Raw genomic sequence first — 6,908 nt, forward strand, 5'->3', positions numbered from 1 at the left:
TCAGGGGCCCTGTGCAGCATGCAAAAGCCAGGGGTTAGGAAAGACAACCTTGAGACTAAAGTTTGATTTTGGGAAGCATGTTAAATATGTTTAAAATTTAAAACACTTGATATTATGAAATTGAGTTTTAAATTACCCTGCTGTTTTTTGTTTGTTTTGTTTTGCCAAAATGATGAGTTAATTATTCGGAACAGCAAAAAGCATTTATCAGCCTTTTCTACTACACAAAAATCCTGTTTAAGAGAGAAAGTTAAATTTTACCCTTGCATTAGTTTGCTATTAATGTTAACCCAAATTTTAATGAAACCCTATAGACAATCCTATTTAAGTTTAACCAGTTTGACCATGAAGTGTGATTTTTACATACCTGTTAAAACCCTTGACAAGTTTTGCTAAAGAGTATATTAGCATTTTAAGAAAACCTTGTGGTGCTTTTACTTTAGTTTTTAATTTACAGAATAAAAAGCCACATAATACCCTTTTGAATTTAGTTAATATGTTTACCTACAGTTTTTTTGCAGGAATAATTTTTGCAATGTTTTTCTAATTTGCTTAAACCGTTCACTTTTTTATTTAATTTTAAGACAATTTTTGTATTAAGCAAAATGTATATTTTTATGTCTTCTTATAATTTTTAACTAAAAACACTTTTTACTGTTTTTATACACCTTGCATGCAAATCCATGTTTAGTAGATTTAATTACATGTTATAATGGTAACTTTTAGCAATTTTTAATGTCAATATAATAACTGTTAAGTTTTTCAAATTATGTGCTAGATGCAGATCAAGTTTGACTTTTCCAGCATAGTTAGGGGCATAGTTACTTCCATACTTTTCTGGCCTTACCAATTGTGAAGCAAGCAACTTGACAGTTTTTTAAAGGCTAAAGAAGCAGTTTACAACCTTAAAACATTTAGCAAACCTAGTATTTGACGTGCATAATGTAGACCACATTTTTACATCTTGAAGACATTAGTATTTTACCAGTAATTCCTACGACTGTTTTTATTTTTAAATACTCAAGTTACATGAACTGAAAGGTACCACAACTTTTATTTTTACCTTAAAGATCTTTGATTTAAGTGCTTATCTTTCTTAGGCCAATTAATTAAAGCTTGTTTCAATAGACATTGCACAGGTAACACATGTATAGCCACACAGAGAACCAGAAGAAGATCCAGTAGTTATAAGATTTTTTTATTTGGCAATTTCCCAATTGGATTATTGGCCTTCAGGTGAGGCCCTTTAAGAACAGAACTAGGAATACAGTTTCCAGGACCTAACAAGCAACCATAGATGGAAGACAGACAGATTTTGAGAGATACTTATTTACCTCTAATTTCAGTGGTTCCATAAGAAAACAGAGATTTTTCCCAGAATGGGATTTGTGATGTCTCTTCAGTTTTCCCAAGGAGTTCCAGGCCACAAGAAGTCATTTTAGGGTTTTTTATGCATGCACCAAGAGTGTGGCAGGACAGAGTGGAGAAAAGTAATTCAGGTGACTGAGAAAAAACCTGTTCCCGAAGACAAGACTTATGAAGAGAAAATCTTAAAGGCCTTTTGAATATAATTATAGCTTGGATAGTCATTTTAATTAAGCTGAGCACTCTTTTTTAACAGGCGGAGGTTAGAATTATAGAAATGTTATGACAAGTTAAAGGATTGGGTTATGTACAGGAATTTCCTGTGATAATGACAGGGATTTTCAGAGAAACATTCCAAATGCTGTTTGATTTGTGACAGAATAGACATGGAGAAAGGGACATGAACTCGAGAAATGCCTTTAACTTTAGCCACTTCCCAGAGAGGAAGAATGGCAGAGGTGGTTTGGCTGGCTGGAGTAGTTTTTGAACGGGTAACAGGTGGAAAAGGAGGAGGGGACGAGGTTAGGGGCTAAAGGCTTGGGGGCAGGAGGGGCCGCTGGGGCAGAGGGTTCACATAGGCAATGAGTGGGTGCAGGAGCTCGAGAATGTAGAGGGGTTTCATCTGCAGGGTTGAAAGGAGTTTTGGAGGAAGGGGTTTTAGAGGAAGGAGAAACCTGGGGAGGGTTTTCATTAAGAAGAAGGATTTTAGGAGGGGTGAAGCTTGACATAGGGAGGGTCGAGATTTAAGGTAGAGAAAAGCTGAAAATAAAGAACCTCTTTCCATTTGCCATTCCTGGTTATAAAGTTGTTATGATCCCTGAGAATTTGAAAGTTAAAGGTGCCATTTTTGGGTCATCGGCTGTCCTTATCCAATCTGTAATGGGGCCAATCCGTGTTGCAGTAGAAAATTAAATGTTTTGGCTTTAGGGTCCCCATAAGCCAAATTTGGTGAGGTTGCAAAGAAGACATCCCAGTGGGGAGGACGTAGGACCGTGGGATGGCTTAGCACCCATGTGGACCGCTAAGAGAAAGCTGAGGGTCTCTGCTTTGTTCTAAGTGTCCTCAGACAAAAGACGGAGACCCAGAATCTTCTTTCTGAAAGAGGACAGTTAATCTGAGAAGAAACTGTGTGTCTCCAAGATTTCCTCTAGCTTAGTCCCACTGGCCCTCTCAGGACCGGGACGGCAGGCCAGACTTTCTCGGGTACTGGGAGAAAGCCTGGAGAAGGCAGGTTTTACCAATTGGCTGAATTAGTGTCCAATGTTGGATGCTCTGGTTTGAATCAACAAAGGGCCTCCCAGATTGGAGCCACATGAGGAAGAGAGAGAGCGAAAGAGAGAGGGAGAGAGGAAGAGGGAGCAAGGTTTAGGGAGCAAAATACCTGTTGCTGGTGATTGGAGGTGGATTCCTGAGACCTGAGGGTTTTGAGAGCCCACTGGGGAGTAGCCCTGGCCTGGGCCTCACAGTCCCCTTCAGGTTAGTTGTCCTCCTCACACAAATCATTTGAAAAATGAAGTGAGAGAAAAGACGGGATGGGTGGCTAGAGACCCTTAGGATCCAGGAGTTGACTAAGGATGAGCTGCCGTCGCCCACTGCTTCCTGGGTTGCAAGAGAGCCTTTGCCCCAACACCCACACCGGGTGACCTTGACAGTCAAGGACAGGCTTATTTTAGAGAAAATTAACCTGACAGGAGCATCTGGCTGAGTTAGGTCAGAGGCACTCTTTCTTACAGACCAAGAGTTTTTAAGGATTTAGGGAGGGAGAGTTTATCAAAGTCTTGGACTGCTTTTGCGTTTCTTTGCTTTGCTTATATCGGAGGGAAAGTTTTGTATTTGTTCCCATACATCTTCCTGCAGCTGCAGGCATACTCCCCGAGTCTGCTTTTAGCTTCCCTATTTTAGTGCACCTGAAGGGAAAGAGATGTGCTTATTAAGGCCCACTGTTTTACTGGGGCCCATTGTATGAGGGTGAAGTTTGGCAGTTACCTAAGAGACTCCCGCCCCACCCTCCACCCCACAACCCGTGCCAGAGCTGTTTTATGGGTGTTATACTCTCTGCTCTTTCTGGCTGCTTGTTGTTAAAAAAGAAACGATTTCCTTGAAATGCATGAAGCTAGAAAGGGAGCTGGAACTTAAAGTGGCGGTGTTTGTCCGAGATGACGGTGCTCCTGCTCTGTCAATAGTAAATAACATAATTGGGTTGTGTGATTCCTCCAACTTTATTATCTTCTTCAAAGTATTTTAGAAACCTAACACAGTATTCACAAGGTATGTATAAAAAAGACTTGTGAATAGAATGAAGGGATATTCCATTTTCAAGGATAGGAAGATCATTATTGTCAAGATGTCAATTCTAACTTGATCTATGGATTACCTAAAGTCACAATCAATATCTTAGCAAGTTATTTTGTAGATGTCAACAAGCTAACTCTAAGGACTAAAATATGTTTTATGTGGAAAAGTAAAAGACTAGGAATAGCCAACGCAATATTAAAGAAGAAGAAAGTTGGAAGACTAACACTTCCCAACTTCAGGTCTTACTATAAAGTTACAGTAATCAAGACAGTGTGATATTGAAGAAATAATAGACAAAAAGGTCGAGAAAATCCAATAGACAGCCCAGAAATAGACCTACAGAAATATAGTCAACCAAATTTTGACAAGGAATCAGAGGCATTTCAATTAAGAATAATCTTTTCAGCTAATTGTACTGTAACAAATGAACATGCACATGGAGAAAGATGAAGCTAGGCACAAAGCTTTCACTCTTCAAAAAAGCTCACTCGAAATCAGTCACATACCTAAACGTAAAAATAAAATTTAAAATCCTATGAAACACATAGAAGATAACATAGGAGAAAACCTAAGTGACCGTGGTTTGGGATAATTTTTTAGATACAACCCAAAAAGGAGCATCCATGAAAGAAAAAATTGGTAAGTTTGGCTTCATAAAAATGAAAAAATTCTGCTAAGGGAATGAAAGGAAAAACCAGAAACAGGTATAAAAGTTTTGCGAAAAAGAAAAATCTGACTAAAGTTGTGTACCAAAAATATATTCAGAACACTCAACTCAGTAACTTGAAAGCAATCCAATAAAAATGGACAAAAGATCTGAATAGATAGACATTACATCAAAGAATAGATACACATTGCAAATAATAATGTAAAAAGATGATTCACAGCCTATGTCACTAGGGAATTACAAAGTAAAACAAGATACCACTACATACTTTTTAGAGTGGCTAAAATCAAAACAACTGAAATTTTCAAACACTCAACAGGACGCTAAAGAACAAGAACCCTCAGTCATTGATTTTAATTTGAAAAAACATACAGTCACTGTAGAAACAGGATTGTATGAATCTATTCATTTTAAATCTGGAAATAGTAAAAAAAAAGTATATAAAGAAAACACTATTGTTGCTAGGATTTGAGTAGGGGGTGATGTTTGACTACTGAGGTAAAGCAAAGAGAAATTTTAGGCTAAAAGAAGGGATCTCTATGACGTTTTGGTGGTAGACCTAAGATTCTGCATTTGTTACACTAAATAAGAGTGTTCATTATACTAAACTCTGATGTATACAAAGTTTTAATAATCAGCCACACATTGGGTTTTCAAAAGGATGCTGAGAAAAGAATGGGTTTCACAGGATTAAATGTGAAAGGAGAGGCACTAGCAAAAAAAAAAAAAAAGGGGGGGGGGGTTTGTCTTAGTCTGGGTGAGGGATGAGCCAGAGAGGTAGTAATGGAGATCACTTGAAGTGGAGGAACTTCACATGGGATTTAGAGGCTGGGGTAACAGGTACTGTTGTTGGATTTCATGAAGATTGAGAGAAAGGGAGGTATCGAGTATATAAAAAATGTGCTACCTATAGCAAAAAAGTCACATTGAGCTACAATTTTTTAATAAGATGTCAGCCCTCATGTGTATTTTATAACCTCTCTGAACCACACACAGATGCTCCTTCTTCCTTGAAATCTGAGAATGCTCTCCGCCCCCCCAAACCTGTGCGCAAAAAAATCTACATTCATGGCAACTCTGGTAAATCTTCAGTGACAGAGGCAGCATGTTCTCTGAAGGCTGAATCTAAGTGAGAAAGAGGAGCTGAAGTGAGTCATTTGGGACATGTTTGGAGAATGGTTGTGTTCCCTACTTTAAAAGGTCCCTGACACTCGCAATTGATTCAATCCCAAGAACATTAGTCCCTCTCTCTCCTGGACAGGAGACTTATTTCCAATACCAGGTGGTAAAAGGATAGGTTGCTATTTTCTTTTTACCATCCATAAGAAGTGCTCCCTTCTTGGGACCTCAGAAGAACAACTCCATGAGGATAATTCCCAAGGACATGGGGGCCAGAGCTGGAATTTACCCACCAGCTGATTCCCAGTCTGGGAGAAGAGCTTCCTTGTCTGTGGATTTCCACCTTGAGCCCTGAGGTTTGATAAACCAACCCTGGCTATGAGTGGAGGCCAACTGCTCCTGGGACACTGAGCCAAAGCTGAGGAAGGAAGTCAGCTCATGAACAGCTGAGTTGATCCTGGCCATAGTGGATGGACAGAACCCCAACCCTCAGTGAAATCTCTGACACAGCCACCAATCAACCTTTTTCGGAATCTTAAGGATCCTGAGTCCTGCTGAGGGTACTGTCAGGAGTAAGAATAGCTGAAAGGAAGTATGTGAATCTCCTATCTAGGTGGAAGGGAAAACAAAACTCTATTCCCATCACATTTGGGCAAACTGGCACTGCCTCTAAGTCAGTAAAGTGTTTGTGGACCTGGTCAGGGTGTCTGTCATCAACACAACATCCCCTGGTCATGACTTTCTGGAGTAGAACTGCTCACGTTATATTTCTTAGATCCCCAGAGTTTCCGAGGTCAGCAGGAGGACTGGTCAAGTAGGAGGGGGAATTAATACATTGTTGTCCCAGGTAGCCTTCCCCCAGCCACTGTTGAGATTTTAAGTCCTGCTCTCAGAAAGCAAAGGTTCATGAAAGCAGCTATGCCTCCTATGGCTGAGACAGGGGGCAGAAGTAGGTGCCATTTCCTGTGTTCTGTTTGACTCTTATCATCTTAACTTCCCCGTGACTGAAGTGACTAAAGACTCCAGCCTCTTTTAGTGCTTTCAACTCCAGCCTTACTGATGCTCTGATTTATTTATACTGCTAACTCAAATATAATTTGTACAAAAACTTATTATTCTGTGTATGTCTGTGTATTTTTGTTTTTTTATAATAAGCATTTTTAAAGTAGGTTTTGATTTTTTCTGTAATTGTCTTTTCTGTTTAATATGAAAAAGGGACTCTGCGCAGTGGATCACACCTGTAATCCCAGCACTTTGGGAAGCCGAGGAGGGTGGATCACCTAAGGTTAGGAGTTCGAGACCAGCCTGACCAACATGGAGAAACCTCATCTCTACTACAAATACAAAATTTGCCAGGCGTGGTGGCACATGCCTGTAATCCCAGCTACCTGGGAGGCTGAGGAAGGAGAATCATTTGAATCCAGGAGGCGGAGGTTGCGATGAGCCAAGATCACATCATTGT

This window comes from Cebus imitator, unplaced genomic scaffold (genome assembly GCF_001604975.1).
Source record: "Cebus imitator isolate Cc_AM_T3 unplaced genomic scaffold, Cebus_imitator-1.0 Scaffold504, whole genome shotgun sequence".
In the NCBI taxonomy this organism is placed as follows: Eukaryota; Metazoa; Chordata; class Mammalia; order Primates; family Cebidae; genus Cebus; species Cebus imitator.